The sequence below is a fragment of the Anguilla anguilla genome, chromosome 7 (genome assembly GCF_013347855.1).
Source record: "Anguilla anguilla isolate fAngAng1 chromosome 7, fAngAng1.pri, whole genome shotgun sequence".
Classification (NCBI taxonomy): Eukaryota; Metazoa; Chordata; class Actinopteri; order Anguilliformes; family Anguillidae; genus Anguilla; species Anguilla anguilla.
The window spans coordinates 34473622-34500760 of record NC_049207.1 but is presented as its reverse complement, the minus strand read 5'-3'; the positions used below and the strand labels follow the sequence as shown (position 1 = coordinate 34500760).

Below are 27139 nucleotides of genomic sequence, written 5' to 3'. Positions count from 1 at the left end.
ACTAATGGTGCATTTGGTCGGTCCTCGTCAACTCGTAAAGTCGGTTATTTCCGAGTTTACCACCTGGAAGTTGCACTCGAACGGCCGACCAAGTGGTTAACGCCAGTGGTGAACTCGGGCAAGCACCATGATACCCGAGTTTACGAGTTGTGACGTTTCACTGACCTCACCTGCTTTCAACACGTGGTGGACAACTGGAAATTTATTCTGATATTGTTTCATGTATGAATATTAAGATGTTAAAATGATCTTTCAATGTGATCAACTGTAATATATATTTTTCTATACAATGTATTGTAACATTGAAATATGATCAATAACTTTTTTTTTTTCACTGGAAATTTATCATGTGACCAACAGTGGGTGATCTCATTGGTCCACCTCCTTTACATCCCCAGCGGACATACGTATTGTTCACGTGATAAATTTACCAGTTGCTATGACCGCCCAAACGCAAACACCTCGTAAATATGACTTGGTCACGTGATTAATTTCCGACTTCAGGAGTTGACAAGGACCGTCCGAATGCACGATAACCATAGCAAATCAGTGGGTGACGTCACAAAGCACTTTGTCCATATTTTTATACGGTATATGATTCCGCATCACCGCATGTTTCCGGTGCCACATGAAATGGATGTCGATGTGAAACAGTTTCATACTGAGCCTTGATTTGTGGGACACCGGTACGCTAATGCTAGGTATGCGCTCACAAAAATTGAGCTTTGCACGGAAATGCCCAGGCGGACATACGCTGAGGTCCGCTATTTCGTCATTTTGACCACATGGACCCCAGTCCGGTCCGTGTATGCTACATCTGGACCATGAATTGGCCTTAAGTGAACGAGCGTATCAGTAACTCATGTACGCATGCGCCCAACAATGTACGCTACTTAAGTTTAAATGTCATAGCGTTTTATCCAATTATAGGTCAACCGGAACTGACCAGAAGCAGAAGGCAACCTTTATTGCAGTGGACAAAAGGTTTTGCAGTGACACTGACGACCTAGCCTCGCAAGGCCGATGCCTTGACGTTCTAGGCATAACCAATCAGAGTGCAGAGGGGCGGGTGACAATTTTGGCCCATAGACTGTATGTTTTAAGGCTGTCAAAAGTGCCATATTAGCTTTTGTAATTAGTTAGCGTTCGAATATATTCGAATATCATTTGCCTATAATTCAGAAAAAATAAGCTGTTTTGTTGGGTGCAATATGCACGTGACGCTCCCTCTAAACTGGCCTGCGCGTTATTTTCCACACACGGGCAGTAGAATAGAGGACATCGGTGAACTTTCATACTAGGTTACTACATCTGGGGCCTCATTTACAAAACGTATTTTTAGATCAACTGTGTGGCGCGTACATAGAAAATCACGTCAAAGTGGTGATTTATAAAATTTCAACATGAATCGATTTGACCGTGGAAATGGTTGGTAAATGGTAAATGGACTGCATTTATATAGCGCTTTTATCCAAAGCGCTTTACAATTGATGCCTCTCATTCGCCAGAGCAGTTAGGGGTTAGGTGTCTTGCTCAAGGACACTTTGACACGCCCAGGCCGGGGTTTGAACCGGCAACCCTCCGACTGCCAGACAATCGCTCTTACCTCCTGAGCCAAGTCGCCCCCGTTGTGGCTCGACGTCAGGTCTTCACTTGACGTATGCACGCAAGTTCATTTTATAAATGAGCCCCCTGCAGTTTCTATAGCCTAATGCGCAAATGAATAAAGCACTTTCTCATGGATGTAATTTTCCACAACTCGGCATTTATTAATCACAATAATAGGGAAATGATTGTTTATAGGAAATACTGTTTATTTCTTAACACAAAAACTATTCAAACGGCTAATACCTGTAGCCTAAAACAACATAAATTACTTACTCTATTTAGTTTGTTTAACTTCTTTCATCATTCAAGTTTATCAAAATCTTCAGAACAGAAAGGAAACATAGCCTGCCATGGGAACATTACTTAGCCTAAATTGTTAGCTGACCAATAACGTTAGCACAGGAAATGAACTTTGCATGCATGAACATGATTCGCCGCATGAAATTAGAGCTATATTTATGTTAATTACAAAACGCCGGACCCAAAACTAATTTTTGAATACTCAAATTTAGGTTCGAACTTAAAAAAAATAAAAAAAGATTTTAGAATAGTTTTCGAACTTCAAATATTTTTTGACAGCCCTAGTATGTTTTGGCCAGGCGTGGTCTGAAACATGCACCGGAAAAACATTACCACAGGCAAACGTTTCCACAGACCCGCGTCAGTTCGCCACTATTTGGGGAAAATGGCTAACGTTAACGTCAGAGCACCGACCACACCATCAAAGTTTATCACCGAGATATGCAGAGTCTGCGTTTTGAGTTTCGATAATAAAAGAAACAAACACAATTTATTTATCGGTGATAAATTTATTTATTTAATTCGTTTTTGGTTCAACAATTCCACTTGCTCCTCCATCACTGTTTTGTAACGGGCAAACAATCAAAACCATTGCTTCTTCTGGCCATTTTTCTTTGTATTTATTTGATAGCAAACTGCATACCGTTGGCCACGCTTGAAATATTAAACTTTTGCCAAATCCTGTAGGCAAGCAAGCGAGCAAATCTCTGTTCGATAACAGCGTATCCAAACATACGCGCTGAAGGTCCTTCAGCAAAGTCACGCCATGTATTTGGCAAGTCTCTGATATAACAGAATTTAAAGTCTTCTTCGAATTTGTCCATAATTCTGTTTTTAGCAGATAATTTGGGTTAGCTCGATAGCTTTGTCCGTTTCACTGGTGTGTTTCAGTCGGGACTTAAGCCCCTTTTCCACTGCAGGGCCGAATGGTTCTGAGCATGGAGAGGAATGGTTCCAATGGTGTTTCCACCTGGAAACGGTTTGGCGCGGAACGATTACAAACCGTGCCCGGCACAATATTTTTGGCACGGTTAGACAACCATGCTCAGTGCAGCAGAACCGTTCGGGTGGGCAGGCTTAATGACGTATTCACTGATTGGTTTCACATTACGTCAGTTTTGTGACTCCACATACAGTCTCTTCACGTCCTCTTCCGTAAGCTAGGTCAGTGGAGGAGCTAATATAAATAAAAATGGCAATCAAAAATCGTATTCCATCATAGCAACAAGATAAACCCTACAATAGCCATTGGGATGGCAGGTATGCCATCCCGCCAAGTTACCTATACAGCACCGAGAGTTTGGCACTTTTCAGGGTTCCCCACAGAAATAACCACAACAGCCACAGACACTCAGCCCTTAAAAACATTAAATTCTGTACATTCTGACCCCATTTCAACAGACAGATTTCATAAACAACTCCACACAATAAAGCCCCAAACTAAGGGGACTTTGCGTTTTCTCCTTCTTCTTCTCTTTCTTCTTCTTCTTCTTCTTCTTCTCATTCTTATTTTTCCTGCCGCCTATCCCACTAATAACATGTCTCCCCATTGGACATTTTACCGACACCCGCCAAATCTTCACCTACACGACCCAATGAAAAACTTGCATACACACGCAAAATACCCATACCTTTTTACTCTGAAACATTTTCAGTACAAACAGCTAGCCTGTGGCCTAGTGGGTAAGGTTACAGTCTTGGGAACACAGGGTCCTAGGTTCAAACCCAGCTAGGAACGTGGTTCTTTAACCTGCTTTTACCCTCACTAATAATTGTCTACTACTTCTCAATTATTGCTTTTGCACCATATCTACCAGCCGTTCCCCGAACGTATACACTGTATTATGACGTACCGTCTGCACGTTCAATTGTTAACCGGCTACAATATTGCAAAGCCATATGGATTCAACGGGAGCTCTTCTGTGCTTACTCGCCTGTGTTCTTTAAAATCACGGACAGGTTTGCTAATGATATTTCATTGCATTGCATAGCTATGTCATGGTGCTGCCCTAACAAAGTGACAGACTGGTAAACCTCCGGTTGAACGATTGAATCCCGCCTCGTCCTCAGGCAGATAATTTCCTCTTTTACACTAACGTTCTCTTACGCTTATATTTGCTTTACCAAAACTCACTCATGGTCACCCATATGCATTTCATAACGGCGAATGTATTCCTTTTATTAAAAAGTTACACCAGTTCACCGCTGTGCCATTTCTACTAACTACATTTCTTCACTTGGCTACCGTACAAAACCTTCTTATCAGCAAACGCCACGTTTCTACATTCATGTTACCTCGCCCTGTTCTCTATCTAGCCACATACAAACAATTACTACGTATGTACGTTCTGCAACTCCCCATTAAAACATTACATTTAAAATCATGATTCACTCATAATTATAACTACTAGTACTGAACGTGAAAAAAACACAGCAGTGCAATAGATTTCACACGTAACTTAACCCTCCACTTTGACGGCTGACGCTTTATAGCGACTGTTATATATACCGTTCGATAAGGAATATAAGCTCGCTCATGGTTACTCCATTTACTTCGCACTATACTCCGTGATCATGTCAACCTTCACCTACATGCCCATTCTGCTAAAAACATACTGTTTCAACTACGCAATTTCATAATTTCATCCTAATTTCTCTCACACTGTTGTTATTTTCTCATATGCAAAGCCTGCTGGGACATATGCGTCTGCTCCTATTCTCCACTATCAAGTTTTCCGGTTCTAGTTTAGCAAAACAGCGAAGAGGATTCCTACCTGCAGATAAGCCTATCAAAATGCCTTATAAACCTTACAAACACTAAAAGTGCATCTCCACGAAATAACACACAACGGAGCAGGACAGAAGGCTACACAAGTTGCGACCTAGGGAGTTATAATTCTATGGGCTTGCTGATTCTTTTGTCAGTCAAGGCTCGTTGGATGGACGTCAAATCCGTGAGTACATACACTGGCCATATTTCATCTGCGTTTCTGATGCGTTTACGCTTACGCCACTGCACCCTTTCTCACAGCCACTGTTTTACATATATAGCAAACCGAAACTGCTGAACGGTACACGCTCATCAGACTGTATACAAATTCACACAACGATAGCCATAATCCACAACCGTTTCTTACAGGGTCACTTCGCATTTCTCACTCTCATAATAAAACGCTTTGCAAAAAGAAATGATATCTCATAAAAAACACGTTTTCAACATACAAAAATTCCAAGTTACTCAAAAGTATTGATATCAAAATGACGCCAAGTTACGGTACTACAAACAATATAGGCTATCGTCATTTTGATATCAATACTTTTGAGTAACTTGGCATTTTTGTATGTTGAAAACGTGTTTTTTATGAGATAAGATATACAGCAGTGAAAACGCTGCTCACTGAATAACGAAATAAACGGGACAAAGTTTTTAAAAATGATACCATGTCATTCTACAGTCAATATCTGGGACTAGTCCTTTATTGAATAAATAGGCTACATAACCTTACCATTGGTTTTACGCATAGAGAAGTCCCTTTAGAGCCCGAGTGGTCATATATTGTCTTGGACAATCCGTTTATGAAATATATTTCACGCATTTGTGATGCCTGGGTACATTCAAAATGGCTGTGCATAATACCACACGTATCGTTTACGATGTTGTTGCCATTTTTAGGACAGTCTGGCTTGATTGACAATTCATTTAGTCAGTAGGTGAGAGTATAAGCTTTCTAACGATGTATAACATGTCTAATTTTGCTTTTGGAATAGCGTTTTATAGGTCAGCGTAACCGAAAATATTCTTAGCATCGCATTTACACATTTATGTACTGTACCGCATTGTGTGATAATATTTTTGCATTATTTTTTTAATCTGATAGCAATGTTTCATCTTAAACCTTCATAAGGGGCTCATTTATATGTTTTATAATCGACAAAAAGCATTTTATTCAATTTTGGTGAGATTTCGGGTATGCTTCTGGACCCCTAGATATTTTAGACCACTGTACTGACTGAAAGCTTGTAATTCCCACTTGGAAAATTATGCAACAGTGATTTTCTTGAGTCAAAACAGTTGATTTGTAGTGAAATACGTGAATATGTTGTGATTTACAGCAATGCATAATTTAGACATTTTGGATAGATTTGGAGACGCTGGGTACACTGCTTAGTTTTTGCTTCATACATCTATAGTAGTTCTACATATCCACCCTTAGATTTTATGAACTTGTGGTCAAGACATTTTTTATCTAGCACATGTATAGTTTAACCTGCTGTATAGGCTATATGCAATCTCTCAGTATTTCATTGCAAACTTAAAAAGTGCAAATTCATTTTAGATTTTTTGTCAAAACAATTGCAGTTGTGGCACTTTATTTCTTCCAAAATTAGGAATATAAATTAATCTGCGTTTGTATTGTAAATTGTACAAATGTTGCTTCATTTAAGTCATTTTTCAAGTCCATGTGGTGTTCACATCTGGAGTTATAAAGCTTTAAATAGGGTACCCCCTAAATGGGCAAGGATTGACAAGATTTGGCTTGTGCGCTAAGGGGTTAAATAGGTTAGTGGTGTTATATAATGTGGATATTTCACACTGTAATGTAAGCGTTAGTTAGTTGTTTTTTGAATGCATGCAACAGTGATGGTCAGTGGAGGATACGCTAAAAAGAAAAACCAAAAACAGATCAAAATACACAGAATCCTCGTCTGTTTCGTCAGCCAACGAAACATAACATAACAAAAACAAAACAGTATGGGGAGCGACGACAACAACTGGCGCATATTACATTCACAATGGGACGCCGTCGCTGATTCACCGCGTCACTTGCTGTCCTCACTAGATACTTCCTAGTCCTGGTTTTAGCAGCCCGACGGTGGAAACAGAAACGGTAACCGCTCCCACGAGTACTAAGCAGCGCGGAACGGCACGGAGTGGCCCTGGTAACGGTTCGGCCCTACGGTGGAAAAGCGGCTTTACACTGAGACAGATAGTTTGATTCACCAATAGGGAAGCTGGCACCCAGCGGCAGGCGACTCCTCCGTTTTGCCCCAGAAAGTAAATGCGTTCATCCAGACTACTGACGACCCAAAGTCTTTATGATTTTTAAGGTTATTTTCAATTATAGGCCTACACTGTATAACGCATACTAACACTGAGGATTCAGCTCACATTAGGTTTTGAGATCAATGTCTGTACCCCAACAGCAGCCCCCAAGTTTGAAAACCCCTGATCGAAATAATAACATTGGCCATGCTTGTATATGCCAGAGTCTACATGGGTAGACTTGTGCAGGAGGAATATGACATTAGCATTCCGCAAGAAAATCAGTAAATTCACTTGAAGTTGATGGATGTGCAAAAATATCTTGCCAAGATATCCCTTAAAAGATATCCCTGGGTTCAAATTTGGTGATTGTGGAGGTCATGACACACGGGATAAATATGCTTCTCAAAGCATTGGGTGTTCACTTGTGAAAGGGGCATTGTCATCTTGAAAATACTGTACTCTATAGGAAAAAATTGGGTTAAGACTGTCACTTGGTGTCATGAATTCCCAGTTAGCCTCTTTAGCAAGCCTTTTTTAAAATCGTAAAAACACCTGGCCATAAAAGTACTGTTTGAGTATCGCTAATATCACAAAGGAATCCAGTTGATCCTCCTCTCAATGTTTTCAATATGACAAATATTTTATTATTCCGCCCTCAGTTGGAGGTATTAAATTCCTGAAAACAATTTTATATTTTTAACTGAAATGATTGAATCAACAGTTCCTGCACAGTAGCTTCACTCAAGAAAATAGCCATAATATTCCCTAAAGGTAATGTGATGTTGATTATATTATCTGACATGCTTTGTTAATATTGTTGCTGTATCTTCAACCCTTATTCTTACCATTATAGCACTGCCAACACCCATTCCATTCAAACAGTGGAGAAAAACTGCACAACTTTGCTCTGTTTTTGCTTGCTGGCTGCAAAGGATTCCAGTGAACCAAATTTCCTGGTGCAATTTTCTCATGACTGCTGTGTATATACTCCTGTCTTCAAATACCTCACTTGATTGTAAACAAAGGACAGATCGCCAAACATGATTGTGTTTTCTAGCTCATTACATTAGTTTTGGAAAGCAAACTGCAAACCATGGGTTGGATTGGTAAAACAGACTGACTTAACAGTTATATTTGAGTATTTTAGTGAGAACCCAGCCAATAGATGCACTGAAAGCAAACATGGATGAACTTTCAGAAAGTGAGAAAAAGGAGGTGGTGATTATGCCTTTTCAGGGTATAAGTGTACCTAAGCCACATGAGTAAAAACATGTCCACACATTGCAGAAGCATCACTTCCCCTCATTGTTGGAATACTATCTGGTTTCCATTTTTTTACTTCCTGTAGATCACTCCATATTCCAAGGTTCAATCAGATGTGTACGATGCACTACATGTGTGGCCAGGACATCGGCATTTGTTGTGCAATGATTCTAGTGCATTTTGGAAGGGGACAAAAGGAAATTCCTCACATGTGTGTCATACTGTGATATCTGCTGTTTTCAGTTTCACCCGGTGTGACAGTAAGACAGTTCTCATGAATGAGGTGTAAAGGAAAGTTGTGCCTTGGACAAAGATTGAGGGACAGTGGAGTGGAGTGCATTTCTGCAGCCTCTGTCCTCCAGGGTGATGATGGGGAGTGGTGTAAAAAGGAATGGTGCAGCATTGATCTGACCATAACTGCTCCCACAGCATTGTGTTGCAGGAACATTTTCTCTGGCAGGTTTGCCTCTATGAAATCACTGCTTGGGCACATGCTCTGCTCAGATGCAGTCAGTTGGCATGAAGAAGCTGTGCCAAGTGCTGATTTGGCTGCCTTTTGTGGGACCACAGAGAACTTCCAGAATTCTGAGAGAATTTAGGAAATCTTGGTGGTGGTCAATAAATACAGTGGTCATTCTTTTTTATTTATTATTTCATGCACACAGCTAATCTGAGCAGGCAAAGGTGCTTAAGGAATGAAAAATGAATCCCAGGGAAAGTATTAATGGATGCGGAATTTAAGAGCCTGAATATATAATATAGAGCTTATGAGCCCAAGTATAATATAGACATTACACAGGAGTAATTACACAGATGGCCAGATCAACATCGCGCATTCCTTTCCGCACCGCTCCCTATATTGTGAGCTGTATTTATATGCTGATTTCTAATTTGGCCTACATTTTGCATGTGTGTGTATGTGTGTGCGTGCTGGTGCAGGTGCGTGTGTATGTGTATGTATGTGCATGTGTATGAATGTCCAATTCATGGATGAGCAATTTGTTGCTCTCCTACACTCACTTTGTCTGTCTGTCTGTCCGTCCATCCATCCGTTGGGCCATCCAATCATCCCCAAATATAGCCGAAGCAGTCCTACAGTTCTGAGATGTGTGATTATAATTTAACTGACTAGTGTAGCTATAAAATTATGAAGACAGGTGGATCATTATGAAGCAAAGAGGTGAATGTGCACAAGACAGTTTGACAATGGTTGGATGAAATGCAGGAGTAGGACTATCATCCTGATTCTTGTCTGGGATTCCTGTGTACTACCATACCCAAAGAGAGAGCGGAGGGAGAAAGGATGTAAGGGGGGTTGAGTGATAAGGTATATGTGTGCGTGGGGGGGGGGTGGGGGTGGGGGGGGAGGGGACGGCACATAGAGAGGTAGTGAGGAAGACAGAGTGTAAGGGGACAGAGAGAAGCTGAAGGACAGGGGGTGGGAAATTGAGAGGGAGGGAGAGAGAGAAGTGTTTCTGGAGAGAATATTTTGTAAGACTATGACTAAACTGTAAAAGATAGGCAATCAGAACAGACAGCTATGTGGAAAAATGAACCGACCGGAATTATTAATCAGATAATACCAGAGCCCTCTGGACTATCCGATTACTGAGCAGGAGCTATGTGGAACGACCAAAGAAAGCCCGTGGGCTTGAGAGAATTAAAGTACAGCAGCTATCAGCTGCAAAAAGTTGTATTTAACTTTATATGTGGACTTCATTTTCCATTACATCTGCAATCAAGGACTGATAACACCTCTTCAAGAATGCAGGTAAAATATATCTGGTTCATTGAGCAAGTAGTTGGCTGGGGAGAACTTGTGTTTTGTGTTAGAATATCCATACAGTCCATACATGAATCTTCAGAAAACATGGCCACCATCACCGTGTTAATGAGGTCTAATCACTATGAAAATTGGTCATTTGTACTATTGGTAAGCATGTACCAGCATGTAACGTTTGCTGAGAATTGGCCAATAGGTGGCGCTACAGTAATTAATAAATCCTTAGAGCTGGGATGTGGCAGTCCAAACACCACCTCTTCCTCTGCACACTGGTAATATCACATATTTAGGAGTCAACATTTCCCCTAGGCTGTCAGAGTTAGTTAATCTCAACTTCAACCCACTTTTCAAAACAGTAGAGGACAACCTTCAGCGCTGGATGAATCTACCAATATCCCTCATAGGCAGAATTGCCACAATCAAAATACTACCCATGATAAACTACCTATTCTCAGTGATCCCCATCAAGCCCCCACCCTCCTGGTTCAAATCCCTAGACTCCATCATCACAAAATTCTACTGGAAAAACAAAACACCTAGAATCAAACTAGCCACTTTACAAAAATCCAAAACCAAGGGAGGTCTTTAAGCACCAAATTTTCTCCATTACTTCATTGCCCACCAACTCCAATACATTCATAAATGGACCAATCCAAATCAATCCGACAACTCCTGGACAGACATAGAACAAACATGTAATGAAATCCATATATCAGACTTACCATTCATAAGTCGCTCCATTGCACACCATCCTTGTTTCAAAAACCCTACCATAGCTACAACTCTGACAGCCTGGTGGAAATTTCATCAAATAACTAACACCACATTCTCAGCCACAAAACACACTCCCATCTGGAACAATCCTGATTTCTTAGTTAACAGAAAACCACTAAACTTCCCTTTCTGGATTAGTAAAGGTATCACGCACCTCAAACATATCTTCCATAATAACACTCTGGTCTCATTCTCTCATTTGGTCCAGAAGTACGGCATTGGGCAGAATCACTTTTTAGAATTTCTCCAGATTAAATCTTCTATTCAGACCAAAATCAACATTAAATCATCTAACTTAGATCTTCCCCCATTAACATCAGATCTGATCAACATCACTACTAATAAAAAACTACTATCCAAATTCTACAAGACAATTTCCACATCCGATTTAACAATATCCATCCCTTCAAATAAATGGGAACAAGACCTACAGATCATCCCCGGTGCCGACTTCTGGACTCAAATCTGCAAAAACATCTTCTCTATATCCACCAACACAAACATACAACTCATACAATACAAGATTATTCATAGAGTACATTACACAGGGAAAAGGATGTTTAAAATGGGCTTTATAGATTCTGAAATTTGTCCGCACTGCACACAAAACACCACAGACGGCTATATGCATGCCACATGGGACTGCACACCAATCAAACAATTCTGGCGGGACATCACTGACAACCTCTCTCTTCTTTTAGGCTGCCACATCCCACTATCCCCTCCACTCTGCTTACTAGGAGACACATCCAACATCAACCTAAACAACACATCCAGTAGAATACTCCCCATAGCCCTAATCATCGCCAAGAAAACTATCCTCATGAACTGGAAATCAAGGAAAAAAAATCAATATTGCACTTTGGAAAAATCTACTAATCGAATACATATCAATGGAAAAATTATCTGCCTCCATTAAAAAACAAACTGCTGACTGTGACATAATCGGGAATCCATTCATTAATACCCTAAATTCTTAATTCCCACACTGACTTCACTCATCACCCCTTTTTGCCTGTCCACCATCCACAATAAACATGCTCACCGTCACTCAAATACACATATCCGCCATTATAACTACACCACAATCCCTACCAAATTTAGAATCTGACATACACTTGCACACATACAGGCATCACAGCATTCCAGCATTCGCTAATCTATCACTTCCCTCTTTCTTTTTTTTTTGTTGTTTTGTTGTCCTCATGCACTCTCCCTATAACCTGCTCTTATCACTTCTTGTAACAATATCATTATTACTTATTATTTGTACTGTTGTTGCTGTTATTGTTCCTTTTGTTGCTATTATTGTTATTACTTTCATTACTGTTTTGTTGTTATCAAGAGTTTTGGAGGACATGGCAGTGGTGGTTGTGGGTGCTGCGGGCGCGCGCGCCTGCCGGGCGTTCCCTCTCGCTCGCTCACTCGGCGTCTTCCTCCCCCTCCCCCTCCGCGGTGCGGCCCCCGCCCCCTCTGGCGCACCCTGCTCGGGGCTGATTGCGAACTCGGGGGAGATCTACCTGAAGATCGAAAGAGAGCCCCAGATTTTCCCCGTTTATCTCCCCAGACTCCCCGCCCGACCTTCCGGGGACCCGGCTTCACCCAGGCCCCCATGACTCCCTGCCCAACCTTTGGGCGACCCGGCCACACCCAGGCTCCCGTGACTTCCTACCTGGCTTTGGGGGACCCTGCAACAACCACGCTCCCGTGACTCCCTGCCCGACCTTCCGGGGACCCGGCTTCACCCAGGTCCCCATGACTCCCTGCCCAACCTTGGGGCGACCTGGCTACACCCAGGCTCCCGTGACTTCCTACCTGGCTTTGGGGAACTCGGCTACACCCAGGCTCCCGTGACTCCCTGCTTGATTTTTTGGGGACCCGGCTACACCCAGGCTCCCGTGACTCCCTGCCTGACCTTTGGGGAACCCAGCTACACCCAGGCTCCTGTGAAGCCCTGCCCGACCCCTGGGAAGACAGGAATCACTCAGGCTCCCGTGACACCCCACCCGACCACTGGGGGACCCGGCTATACCCAGGCTACTGTGAAGGCCGGCCCGACCCTTGGGAAGCCAGGAATTACGCAGGCTCCAGTGACTCTAGGCTCCCACTCTTCAGGGTCCCCCCCATAGCAACTTGAGAATACCTCAGGCAATGAAGCCCAAGCAGCTGGAGGTGGTGGAGTTGGAGGCAGGCTTGCGATCGGCTCCGGTGGTGTTGTGTTGAGGGGGGTGGCGGTTGTGCTGTGGGGTAGGCAGGGGTGGGGGGGGGGGGGGTGGGTGAGGGGTTGTCGGGTGTGTGTGCGTGGGGAGGGGAAGCCTGGCGGGTGCGCGTGCTAATAGCATTGATAACCACTATATATACATACATTAAATTTATTTATTTATTATTATTATTATTATTATTATTATTATTTTTATTTTTATTTTTTTCTCTTTCTCTTTGTTTGATTATGGGTTTTCTTTCCTCTTTTTCTGTTTTGTTCTGGTTTGATTAGGTCATTTTATTTTGTTTCCGCCTTCACCCTTTCGTTTTGTTTGTTTTCGCTTACTAAATAAAAAAAATAAAAATAATAAAAATAAATATATAAATCCTTAGAGTATTTTAACAAGGATATTTCTCACTCTCTTTGAACTGCTGTCATGAGCTTTACAGTATATCCCTATACATTTCAAAAAATGGCCTCAATAAACCATAATTTCCCCATAATTTACACAATTTAGAATTTTGTGAAAAACCTTCAAAATCTATCCTTGTTGGTTTGATAGAATTGCAAGAGACTTGGCATGCAGCATCTACTATGGAAAATCTTTAAAATTTATATAAAGTTTCTATGTTCAAAAAATTAGCCAGTAAATTTTGATGTGGGTATGGCTCATCAACAGACAATGTGAAGCTTGTCAGAAATGTGAGGTCAGTATCTTAATGGAAAACAGAACTGTTTTCAACACAAACTGCAATGAAGTATAGTGTAGGAACATTAATTTGATAGGGGTTGAGTGTAAATAGTTCAGATTGCTTTGCAAATGTGTGTGGTTGCTTTGGGAAGTATGTGAAAGTGTTCAACATTTATTGTTGTAAGTAAAAAAATAATGTACAGAGTGGTCATTTAGGCCCAAATCGAGTTCATAAGCATTACAAGTACTACAAAGACCAATAAGATGTCAACATAAGACCTAAAATTGAATATGTTACTATGCATGGTCAACATATATGCATACAAATGCTGTTAGGCTAATTAAAACTTTCTCTTTACAGCTTGAGAATGAATATAATTATATAATATGATAACATATTCAAAATACTGTTTGTTGACATCTCGTATCAGTGCAGTGACATTTGGTTTTACTCATGAGGGCACTATATACTACCTGTTTAAAGTAATAATCTTGAAGATTTTCATTAAAATAAATATCTTTTAAGTCACTATCTATCGCTGCATTGGGTAACACAATGGTGATTGAGCCTATTTTTATATTAATTTATACTATTATTATTATCATAATTCATGATTAAAAAACTTGTGTCTGGTGTCTGTGGCAACATTCCCGGGAAAAAATCACAAGCGGCGCAGTTAGTGACGCGTTTTTCATCACCCATCAGTGGTTGGTCCGCCAGAGAGGGTAGGCGGAACTAACGCAACAGGCTCGCTCTTCAACTCACTTGTGTGTGAGCGGCGTACTGTTTTTTCCGGTGTCTGCATGCGTTACAATAACAGAGAAAGGGGGTGTTGGGGGAGTTATGGAACCCTAAAAAGTTTTTGTGTAACATGAGAGATCATATTATTTGTTGATGTAGACATTTAATTTATTACATTTAATGACAATGTAACTTTACTAAATTACATAGCTATTTGCACAGCTAATGCTAGCTACTGGACCATGTCAAGAAAGACAACATTAGTTTAGACAACGTTGCGCACAGTATCCATCTCTCATATCAGGTAACGTTGCGTTAGCTAGCTAGCTAATCTACTTAACACAATCTAATGTCGGCTAACAATTATAAAAAACGCTAGCTAACGCTACCGACCGGTACCGACTTTGCAAACCGTCTCTCGAATGCAATGCTACCTTGTTGCAACGTTGCAGTGTAGCTAACTTAAGGCCAGTTCAGATGATTCGCAACGAGACTGGGTGCAACTTGCAAAATTCCAAGACGTCTGATTGTAAACGTTCTAAAACTGCACTTGGCGATTTGACAAGGACGGTCTTTTAAAACCTCAGGGCAGGCAACGGCTCTGCTACTAGCCAGTTCACACCGCTGCAATTTTCTCTGCAACATTCTAAAACCGTTTCGCCTCGTTGCGAATCATTGATCTGAACTGGTCTTAACGTTACCGTTATTTACATTGCCATCGAGTTCATCAATATATTATAATGATCGGAATAAAGCCGGGGTATGTGGAGCAGAGCCGGGTCTGATTTCTGAAGACGTCATGCAGGAGAAAACTAAATAAAAGAATAGGGCAGTATGGATTAGCATTGTTATTATTTTATTACACTTCCTCATATGTTCCTTCAGCCTTTATCTCCTTTGTTTTTGTTTTATTCTTCTTGTTCTGATTGCTAATTTAAGACCCAGCTCAGCTTTATTCTCGAACAGTTTAGCTAGCAAAACCAGAAACACCAGGGGTAACATTTTGCAAGGCAGTTGTTTCAAAAATACCACACAACAATCATTCACAAAAAAAGACTGCTTATTGTGCACGAGATACATATTGCACGAGCCACAGCGAATCCCGCAAATTCTTCTCTGCAGTGTAAAGATGTTCATACTGGGTGAAAGGTGAATAAGGAACGTTTGCAGAAATTGATCATCACTAATTCTACCCCAGGTTTGCTACGGCATTTTAACCCGGCTCGGCAGTGTAAAGACATCTTGAGTTAGCCTAATGTTAGACAACGAATGAGTATGTACATAACGTTACTTTTGTAACAACCGTTTTTTTATTCAGTAAATAGTAAGTGTTACAGTTGGCGTGCCAACTGACTGACGTCACACAGGCGACACTGGTTGGATCCGGTTGGATCTATGGGAAGTGAGGTCCAAAAACACACCTGCAATTACCGCTTCTCGCCATTGGCACCGCCATAGAGAACGAAACTGAAATGTTTGAGATTGTCACTTTAAGTGGCTTAATATTGGCTGTGTGCTTGGACTTTGTGTATTGCTGCTTGCAGTTGTATTAATTTATTTTTAGTTGATTAAGCCTCATTCAGTTTTATTTCCCCTGTATGTTCTTACAGTCTCGTCCAGAAGTCACAACCTTAATAAGTTAGCAGAGAAAGCTGTATACAGTAAACAGTACAGTTAATGAGCCATTGTTTAATCTTTTTCTGCAAAAAGATGTCACTATTATTCACACCCCAAATAATTATCTTAAATACTAGTCAACAAACATAAGTCTGCATTAATACTAATTAATATTACTGTGGACCAGCCCCTCTATGCTCCCTTGAAATCTTAATTTCTCACTCGTACATAACGTGCTCAGCTCTCAGCTAAAGGTATTGATCTGTACTGAAGTCCTCGCCTTATAAACTGAAATCTCCATTACTTGTTTTCTGTTTTGCTTTAAAAATAGTCTTACAGTTAACCTCACTATTATTGTTGATATCAAATACGCATTATTCCAGACAATTCAACATATTTTTGACCCGTTTGCCTCTCCATACTAGGAAATTACACAAGGAATGGAAGCAAGGAGGCAAAAAAGTGATTGGAATGCACCTGAGGTTTTTTTTAGGGGAGACTGAACTGTAGCTTACTTTTAAAAAATCAGGAACACAACCAGAGGTCATGTAAGGAATAAACCACAGCGGGCTGTCCCGTTATTGGAAAATAATGTATGACGGGGGGTGGTGATGCTTAACCACCACCGAAGTACATTATTTTCCAACAACGGGACAGCCCGGAGGGGTTTATTCCACTTAATGGTAAATGGTAAATGGACTGCATTTATATAGCACTTTTATCCAAAGCGCTTTACAATTGATGCCTCTCATTCGCCAGAGCAGTTAGGGGTTAGGTGTCTTGCTCAAGGACACTTCGACATGCCCAGGGCGGGGTTTGAACCGGCAACCCTCCGACTGCCAGACAATCGGTCTTACCTCCTGAGCTATGTCGCCCACTTATACAACGGGTTACCAGCAATGACTATATGGTTACTTTAATATTTATTGATTTTTATCAACTTAATGACCTGAAATTGAAATATTCTTCCGTGGCCGTTTGGGCATATTATTTTACCGGCGTCAAGCAAAACTCTGGTTGGTAGTTCTATTTGGACCGTTGTTATGCAAAAACCTCGGTCGGTAATTCTATGAATACAATGATTCTATCAAGAAAAAATAGTTCCTTCTCATTTTATACCATACAATTAGCACCAATTTTGATCATTTTTGTGATTACATTATTTAAGAAAACTGCATGAAACCATAACTCAATCAAATGAATCTCCCTAGCTTTTTAAAATGGTGCGGTCATGCAGTGTAGACATAGCGTTTTTCAAGACCCTCTGAAACCGGGTTTGAATGCCAGCTACCTTGTCACCTAGCCAATATTAAAATTCAGCTGGGTTTAAGGTCAAAATGGTCTCACAGCATGCTTTTTATCCTGGCTAGCTAGCTAGCTAACTATGAATTATATTCAAAACAGCAGTTGCTATAAACGCAATCGTTAAAAAAGATACAGAAGAAAATGTGTCCTGTAGCCTAAAAACACCTATTCTATTGTCCAAATAAGGGACGATTCAGTATTTTGCGGGATGGTTGGCAACCCTAAATGAAGCCAGTAACTAGAACTGTGATTCAACATTGCCATCAATTGCAAAATTGGACTTTGAAGGGGAGGGGACGTAACAACAATTCATAATCGAAAAAATTATGTTGCTGTTTTAACTGCTGTTGCTGTTTCAACAGAATGCTGGATTTTGTAGCGCATTGATTTTAGAACTGTTAAAAGGCTGAGGTATCCCTTTACTGAGAATTAGTGCCCACCCTTGGACCAATCAAAATCGAGTATTCAGCCAAGCCATTGTATAAAGATGCATTAATGATGTCAAGTAAGGTGGGGGCTAAGATATCCAGGACTTCTTTAAGGAACCCAGACAGAGTGGCATCCAGAGGACAGGAGCAAATCCACAAATGAGATACAGTATCCAATAATTGCTGCAGGGTAGTAGGGGCAAACTGGGTTAATCCCTTAGCGCACAAGCCAAATCTTGCCAATCCTTGCCCATTTAGGGGGTACCCTATTTAAAGCTTTATAACTCCAGATGTGAACACCACAGAGATTTGAAAAATGGCTTAAATGAAGCAAGACACTTTTACCATTTTTACCATACAATACTAACGCAGATTACTTTATATTCATAATTTTGGAAGAAATAAAGTGCCACAAATGCAATTGTCTAGACAAAAAATCAAAAATGAATTTTTACTTTTTTAGTTTGCAATGAAATACTGAGAGATTGCATATATACAGCAGGTTAAACTATACATGTCCTGGATCAAAAACTTCTTGACCACAAGTTCATAAAATCTAAGGGTGGATATGTAGAACTACTATGGGTGTATGAAGCAAAAACTAAGCAGTGTTCCCAGCATCTCCAAATGTATCCAAAATGTTGAAATTAGGCATTGCTGTAAATCACAACATATTTATATATTTCACTACAAATCAACTGTTTTGACTCAAGAAACTCACTGTTGCATCATTTTCAAGTGGGAATTACAAGCTTTCCGTCAGTACAGTGGTCTAAATTATCTAGGGGTCCAGAAACATATCCAAAATCTCACCAAAATTGAATAAAATGCTTTTTGTCCATTATAAAGCATATAAATGAGCCCCTTATGAAGGTTTAAGATGAAACATTGCTCTCAGATTAAAAAATGAATGCAAAAATATTGTCACACGATGCGGTACAGTACCTAAATGTGTAATAATTAACTCTTGCATGTATTTCTGTACTCTGTACTCTCATGTTTTCTTCTATGGGGATGGGACGACATGAAAACAGTTTTCAACCGTCCACCACATTTTGGCAATGTTCCAACTCTCACTGTTGCATGCTTCAGAAAAACTATTACACTACTAACTAACGCTTACATTACAGTGTGAAATATCCACATTATATAATACCACTAACCTATTTAGACACTCAATTTCAAAAATAACATATATAACCAAAATATTTTGAGAAGTAATACTTACATAGCAATGATGAAATCTTATCTATGTTCAGTAGATGGAGACAGAGACAGTAAATCAATTATATTGTTCTATTCATTTCTGTTTTGCTCCAGAAAACGATGTCAGCTAGGTTTATCAGCAAACATATGGCTTAGCTATGCCCAGAAGTCCTCAATAATAATAGTATTTTCCAAGAAATTACGAAAAATCGTTGACAACGTTTCGTTAGGTGCAGCGTCTTTTACTGCTACCACAGAGTGAATGCGTAAGTGAATGCGATGATAAGAACATTTTCAGTTCCTGCTTGTTTCGGGGACTTTTTGCCTTCAGTCTCCTCTTCAGCATGTGAAATATATGTTCAGTTGGATTCAGATCCGGTGATTGACTCGGCCAGTCAAGGATTCCGTCAAAAACCCCTTTGATGCTCTAGCAGCGTGTTTCGGGTCATTGTCTTGTTGCATGATGAAGTGCCGTCCAATGAGTTTGGAGGCATTTGGTTTTATCTGAACAGATAAAATATTTCTGTAGACTTCAGAATTCATTGTTCTACTTCTGTCTGCAGTCATATCATTGATGAAGACAAGTGACCACGTTCCACTGGCAGCTATACAGGTCCAAGCCATAACACCCCCTCCACCATGTTTCACGGATGAGGTGGTATGCTTTGGATCATGGGCATTTCCTTTTTTTCTCCACACTTTCCTCTTTCCATCACTATGTTAATCTTTGTCTCACCTGTCCACAAGACTTTGTTCCAAAACTCTTGGTGCTCTTTTAGGTGCTTTTTAGCAAACTGAAATCTCGCCTTTCTATTCTTCAGGCTTATCAGTGGTTTGCATCTTGTAGTTTACCCTCTGCTGGTGTAGTCTTCTACGTATGGTAGACTTTGACACATCTACACCTGCATCCAGGAGAGTGTTTTTGATTTGTTAGGCTGTTGTCAGGGGGGTTTTCTTCACCATAGAGAGTATTCTCCGGTCATCCACTACAGTAATCTTCCTCTGTCTACCGGGTCTTTTGACATAATTGAGTTCACCAGTTGTTTTTTTCTTGTTAATGATTAACCAAACTGTTGACTTGGGCACGCCCAGGGTTTTTGCAGTGTTCCTGATTGATTGATTTTCATTTCTGAGCCTTATGACGGCCAGCTTAATTTGCATCAACACTGCTGTCTTCCTCATGTTGGCACACCCCAACAACAATCTCCAAAGGCAATTGCAGAGGACCACCTCTGACTTATTTGCCGGCACAGAAAAAATTGCGAAAGTACTGAAAAAATAACTACTGGAGGATAACAAGGACATTTTTTTCTACATAACTAGGTACAGGTTGTTACTGATATTTTGCCTATTTCATATATAGTTGCAAATCCGTTTACGTTTTCCTATATGTCGAACAAAGGTGGTCGATAATAGGTGCTCTCACTCTACCTGGTGGACACAAAGTTTTAGTTGGTCTTGGTTGGTCACGATAATCCCACCCCCAGCCCCTGATTTAAGTGGTTCTTGGTTGTAGACCAGCCAAGTGTTGGTGCTGCTTTGGATCCAGTTTACCTGGCCGAGAGCCGGTTCTTTTGCTGTCAAAAACCAAAGAACTGGTTTGCGATTAGGCACCGGCTCTGAACCGGCCCTCAAAATGACTTGGTGGAAAATAGATTCCTTCTGCTGGGCTCGTGCGTATTCATTGCAAGCGGAGCAGTTCGCCACGAAGTATTTTATCTCAGCTTTCATGTTTGGCCAGAAAAGCGGATCCCTGGCGCGTCTGTAACATGCCTCCCCACCGATGTGGCTAGTGTGTATGCGTTTAAGCAGTTCTGCTCTCAAGGCCTTTGGAATAACGACGCACTGCCCTCTGTACAGCAACCAGTTTTTAGGGATGAGTTCAGCTCATCCCTAAAGGGCCAGTATTCCTGCACTGCCAATAGGGTGTCCTCCTTGAAATCAGGCCGCCCACCGAGGATCACAGATTTTAGCTCTTGAAGTACATAATCCGTTTATGTGTGTTTCGCAATTTGGTGGAGTCTGAAGGCTGTAACATCCAGGTGCTGTGCTTGGTCCGGCTGTGAGTACTCTTTCTGAGTGCTGTCCATGGTACACACTGCATGTTGCACACAATCTGGTGTCAGACCCGTGGCACAGTGGAGTAGCCCTGCTTAAAGTATCACTGACATACATTTCGGGCCCTGGCTTGTACACAACATTGAGATTGTAACTTTGCAGCTGCAGCAACATACCCAGGAGACATTTAACCCTCTGGGGTTGAGAGCTCCGCCGGCGGAGCTCGACAAGATGAAATTAACTTTCGTTTCTATTTGGATGATTAACTTCACGTGCTGTTATCATACAGACGCAACAAAAACATTGACAGAAACCTTAGAATCGCGACTTTCCAATGCGCCCATTGGCAAATAATATAAATTGTTTTAAATGTTCCAAATTTGATTAATTAGATCATGTATGCTTTGCTAAACTTTACTCATTACTATGTGAATTTCGCTCAACAGGAAGTCCGCCCAAATCGCATTCACATGTTAACAACATTATAATTACTCTCCATAGAAGGAGACTAAAGGAGGGGCGATGCGAGATCCATGTGAGAAATGCCAAGTCTGCGAAAGCGAGATAGAATGTCACAGAGTGTCGCCTAATTCACTTCTTTTGAGGTGAACATTTTGTTTAATTTTGGAAAATGGTCCGTCCGGAAGCCGACACTGATGAAGAGCGGTGTCATTTCGAACAGCGAACTGATCCAGCTGAGGATCAACTTCATGCGTAAGTATATTTCTTATGATCATATTGGTAAATATGTGTACTGTATTGCAACGTATCTATGTGTTTGTAGGAATATCCAGCAATGTGCGCGTTTGTAAATTCCCACACTACGAACGATTCGAACTATTGCATCTCAAATAGGCTAGGCTCTCTGCGTCTGGTTGTGTTAGAAGTATCAGGTAGACTGTATGTTTTTCAATCATATTCATAATAAATAGCTCATGCCTGGCGTGTAGTGGCGTGGCTAGGATTCTAAAACTGATGTCCTTGCACAATCGATATTAGCATACTCTAAGTAAGTTCGGGAAATAGCAATAAAATAACCACTTAGCTAAACAGACCTAGCCTAGTTCAGATTGAGGCATTGTTATTGATGAGTTGCGTGTAGTTTAGTTGGAATATCACTGTTTATTTAGTTAAGCTAATGTTTTTTCGTTGATAGCTTGCATTATTTGTAAATATGCACGCTTGTAAATTCCCACACTACGAATGATTCTAACCATTGCTTCTCAAAATTATAGGCTACCTCTCTGCGTCTGGTTGTGTTTGTTTGGTTCTTTGTTTGTATATGATGTCACATTTCATAAATTTTGTTTTCATTAGTTAGTGGTTTGTCCCTTTTTTGTAAAGCACATTTAATTTTCACCTTTTGAAGGAAATGTGCTATATAAATAAAGTTTGATTTGATTTCACATTTCCTAACAATTTTGTTTTTATTATATTTGCAGAGATGTTGATCAGGAAACACGGCCTAGTTCACCACTAGCTAAGAGGCCAGGCAGACGTTGCAAGAGTACACCAGTCTCATCTCATCTTCCATGCAGTTTACTTCAATAAATGTTCTAAAATCAAAAGTTGTCTTTGTTTCTGTCTTCTAAATGGCTCACTGAGTCTTTGTCTTAGTGGTGGGGAGGCATGCGGCCAGGTGTGAATAGCCTACTTAGCTGGCAGGTATTCCTACCCAATGCATATTCATACTTACTGCTGCCATATTGTTGTAGCTGAGTTTGTGCTGAAAACAAAGATATGAAACACTTTGTAATCACTGTATATAAAGTTGATGAATTTTACACAAATGTCAGAGCATCGCACAATCACCAGTGTGCCTCATTTTACCCTTAGACCCCAGAGAGTTAAGATAGCAATTAACAGTTTGTGGTCCGTTTCTGCGGTGACTGTTTCCCTGCCATATAAGTATTGGTGGAATCTCTGGCAGGCAAAAACTATGCTCAAGCACTCTTTCTCAATTTGGGCGTAGTTTTGCTCTGTCTGTGTCAGTGCTCTCGAGGTGAAAGCCACGGGCTGCCCCCTTGCAACAAGCAGCACCCCAGTCCGGTCTTGCTAGCGTTGCTCTGGATCGTAATAGGCTTTGTGATGTCGTAATATTTGAGAACAGGTGTGCTAGAGACCATCTGCTTTATTTCACGCACTGCATCATCATGTTTGGGAAACCAATGCCATTCAGTGCCCTTATCCAGGAGCCTGCGGAGTGGCTGAGAGATCTCTGAAAGCTTTGGCAGGAATTTTTCAAGGTATGTTACGAACCCAATGACGCGATGCACAGCTTTCACATCCGTGGGTGTTGGCATCTCCAACACAGCCCGTGTTCTCAGTCCATCCGAGGACAGTATGTGACCATGGAAATGCACAGCTTTGAGCTTGAACTGCAGCTTGTGCTCACTCAGTCTGAGCATCACAGCCCTGCATCGCTCCATGAGAGCACACAAGTTGTTGTCATGGTCCAGTTCGGCTTCTGCATCCATATCACCACACCCGACCACCAGAATGTCATCAGCTATTCTTGCTAATGTATTAGTTGCTAGTTGTTCGTGATTGTTTCTACCAGCCACCTACCTAGCTAACCAGATATAACTTTGAGGGCATTACCTGGCTAATTAGCAAGACAATATTTTTGTTGTTGTTTGTTACTCACTAGCTAGACATTAGACAGCCTAGCTAGGCAGCTGACTAACTCTTTCAGATCTAGGTTACTGCAAAAATTATTTTTATTCAGACTGGGCAGTGAACATGACACACAACATTAAACCCGGTCAACATTTAACAAACAGAACAGTTAACAAACACAACCGGTAAACACAACAAACACACACGCCCACAAGCGGCCAATTGTGGGATGCAGGAGTGGTACCAGGCGGTGTCGCCGTGTACAGTGTGGCTTCACCTTTAGAATGGGGACTGTGCCTCATCTCCTCTTCTATCCCATGCTTGTTTTTAATCTCTCCACTTTTCAATTATGCATGATACAACACCATCTGGCCAAGCTGTTATCTCCTCATTTCTTCTTTTGCATTGTAAAGAAGTGCTTCCCACAACAATTTTTACTGAGTGAAATTCATCTCTTGATTCCTTTTTCCAGATGTTTGTTTTATTTGGGGACATTTTGTTTTTGTTTCTACTGATCCACATCATATCAAAGGATATTAATCTTCTGTGATTTAATAACTTATCTATTCTGTATTAACAGAATACAATTAATAAAGCACATGTAAAAGACATGTAAAGAATAATCTTGCCATTACACTTGCTGATTTGAATCCAAGCCACCCCTACATTGAAGATCATGAGAAACTCAAGGAGGGCTGACATACAGTAGGCTGTTTGATATCTTGGCTTTTTGTAGATTTATAAAAAAATAAATAACATATATGAATAACGATTGAATAAATAAGCATATCAAAAGCAGTGTCACCCTGCAAAGTGGTGTAATGTTTTTATTTTCAGTATGGACACATTTTGATCATATGAATTTTAGTATGACTCTGACTACTTAATGTCTCACTACATTCAGTGGCATGTCCTGAGCTGCAGGGAGTCTAGTTAGCAATCATGCAGTGCAGAACACGACTTGAGTATCGCCATTTCAATTAGAATCATATAATTAATAATTTAGAAGTGGTTGAGGGACGGACCTTTGTCATGTCATCAGTGAGGTGTAGAAGACCTAAGTAGACAGAGATACTGTATCATGGTTCTTGTCTTATTTCCCTTCAGACAAAGAATCTGTGGGAATATCAACATAGCACTCCAATCTGTATGCGGTGTGTGTGTGGACCAGAGGTCAGGGCGATGGGATCATTCCTGGATCTCCAAGATTCCCTTCACAGGTGCATATCCATTGTATCCTTGAGCAAAGCACTTTATGTTGATTGATTCAGCAAAATGCCAGCTTCATAAAGGTGCTTTAGTCCATTAATAAGATGTCAGAATGTAAGTTATGTACAACCAGTGGCCCTGGAGTGTATATTCAATTAATAAAAAATGGCAGAGCAATGTACCATGGTGACCTCCACCAGAGCATAAGGACCTGCTTCAAGGCCCACAGGCCACCAAGCCGGGCTTTGGGAATGCCACAGCTATAGTTGGGCCACATTTGTTCTATCAGAACATGGCAAAATTTTCCCTCTCTGATTGGGTCACTTCCTTATACCCAGAATGCAACTGTAAACTGCTGCAGCATAGTGTCTAACTGTATACTGTAAATTACATTGGGTGGTGACTTGCTGTAAGGACCAGAAGGTCTGGGAAATTATTGGCTATAGCTAGTCAGATATGGTTTGAACTAATAGGTCTGGGAGTTATCCTTCAAAGGTTTGTTTCATGGACTTTCCTGTTTTAATTTTGTGATAATGCAGTATTGTAGCACCGTACTAAACACAGACAGGAGTTCACACTGGAAATATTTATTTATTGGAGCGGTTACATAATCGAATGATTACTGTATATTTGTGTCGGCATTAAGGATTTACTTTGAGTTTGTTTTTTAACGGCATGTGTTTTTTTATTAATAAAATGCTGATGTGAACATAACCTTGCGCTTCTTAAGTGTTATAATCACCTTGTGCGATTAGTCTTGCATGACATTGCATTTTAAAGAAAGAGTAACTATTGGGGGGCAGGCGCATAACCGGCTGTAGCATCACAGACACAAAGAGGGGGAGGGGCTACAGTCAGCAGGACAGGTCCACAGCTCATTGCTCTCTGGCGCCCCTCTGGTCAGTCGGGGGAGAAGCCGCACGTGGAGTCCCCATTCCCCCATCCACCCCCCCCCCCCCCCCCCCCCCCCCACGGTCCGTGGAGCATTTCAGGAGGAGAGAGTCCGCTCATCCGGCGTACTCCGAAAGCGACAGATGAGGTCACGGCTACGAGCGCGAATCCAGGACAGGCGTGGCGCTTACGGCGCGACCTTCGGGATTATAAGTGGGAAAGCCATTTCACTGGTCAAAACTCTCAGATGAGCTTGGATTATGGTCCAAAGTTGTCATCTTGTTTGTCGGTTTATTCCCAAGTGAGGCAATGAGGTAAATTTCTGTTCCAGATTTGAACGGGAAACCTGTCAGGGTCTGGGGTAGGACTCAGAAGCGGACCAGAGATAGTGGAAGATGCGATTTATTTTCCAAGCACAGAATCAGAAGCAGTCTCTTAGTCAAAGTACAGGCAGGGGTCAAAATCCGGGCAATCAATAAGACAAGGCAGAGGTACAAAAACGGGAACCGGGAGCAGGTCGAATAAACAGGCGAGGGTCAAAAATACCAAGACTAGAAACAGGACGGGCAGGCTAATCTCGAGGTCGGAAAAGAACAAGCAAAAGTTGAAAACCAGGAAGGACAAAAAACACTAGACAAGGCTTGAAAGGCTACTCAGAAAAATCAGAGGCACGATCTGGAAAAACAAAAGGTGAGCACAGAAGCTAAATAGCAAACGCTAATGAGTGAAGATGGGGCGCAGGTGACGATGGTGAGTGGAGGCTTGATTGCAGATGAGGAACCGGCGGAACTGGGGCGGGGCGTGGGCAGGAACCAGGAACCTAAGGGGGAAAAACAATAACAAACGCACACCCAAGCACACGAACACAGAAAACACAACCGCAAGCGAAAACAAAGTAAACTGAAAATAAAAATAAATAAACACTAGAAAATAAGAAATAAACAAAACTAAAACCGGAACACAAAGAGAATCAGGCAGGATTCCTGACAAAACCAAGCCCCTCTGCTCAGTAGTAATATGTGTGTGATGTTATTGGACCCACGCATGTAGGTGACTTGTTTTGCAGTGCGCTATCCCCAATGGCCAGCTTTGGGTGAGAATGATTAGTGTGCCCAGGCATAAACGTTTATGTTCTTACTGCTTCTTGATGTGTCACTGCACTTGATTAACTCCTGCTCTGCACCTCCCCTCCACCCCTGTCCCTCCCCATTTCCCAACTCCTCCGCCATTTCTCTGTCTTGTTTCTACTCAAGCTGTGATTCAGTACTAATGTTCTCACCTATATACAGGGATTAATTCACCTTCTGTATCTGCATGCTAATCAAATAAACTTTTGGATGTAAGTTGACTTGGTAATTCAGGGTGACCAACAGAATTTCTGGGCTTTTGGTGGCC

At 41.2% G+C, this 27139-nt stretch overlaps 1 protein-coding gene across 2 annotated transcripts in view; it reads left to right on the top strand.

The window, feature by feature from the left end:
• Positions 1 to 27139, top strand: part of ctbp1 (C-terminal binding protein 1) — a 251119-nt gene that overhangs the window by 60334 nt on the left and 163646 nt on the right. The window contains exon 2 of one of the 2 annotated variants that reach the window (XM_035424960.1): positions 24752 to 24864. The exons of the other annotated variant lie outside the window; for it this stretch is intronic. The gene's annotated coding sequence lies outside the window, so the exon portion shown is untranslated. The remainder of the gene's footprint in view (positions 1 to 24751; positions 24865 to 27139) is intronic. 2 annotated transcript variants of the gene reach the window in all.